Source organism: Rhinolophus sinicus, chromosome 12 (assembly GCF_057876585.1).
Source record: "Rhinolophus sinicus isolate RSI-liver-muscle chromosome 12, RSI-T2T, whole genome shotgun sequence".
In the NCBI taxonomy this organism is placed as follows: Eukaryota; Metazoa; Chordata; class Mammalia; order Chiroptera; family Rhinolophidae; genus Rhinolophus; species Rhinolophus sinicus.
In genome coordinates, this window is record NC_142512.1 from 5,695,001 (window position 1) to 5,695,479 (window position 479).

Consider the following 479-nt stretch of genomic DNA (forward strand, 5'->3'; position numbering starts at 1 on the left):
GCGCCGGAAAGCAGGCGTCGGTTGCGAGTCGGGCCACCGGGAACGCACGCGGGGTCTCACCGCCGGGCAACGAAGGCGGTCCCGCGGCACCCGGGGAGCCGACTGGCTCCGTCTCCCCCGTCAAAGACACACCGCACCTCGCGGGGAAGCTCGGGGCCCGCCGCCGCCGCCGCCGCCGCGGACCCCGCCGACCTCGCCACGCCTCACACGCGCGCGCGCGCCCACCCAACCCCGCCGCGTCACCGGGCCCCGAGGGACGCCCCGCCGTGGGGAGCCGCCGTCCGCCCCCGATGTAAGGGGCGGGGGCGACACCCGCGCGGTGAGAGGCCGGCCTCGGTAAGCTCCCGGACGCGAAGGGGTGAATCGGCAGCGGCGGCGAGGAGGCCGCGCGCAAGACGGGAGGCCCCGCGAGGAAAGGGCGCGGGCGCGCGGCCGGGCACCCCGTGGAAGGGCCGAGGGCGCAAGGCGGGCCGCCGGGA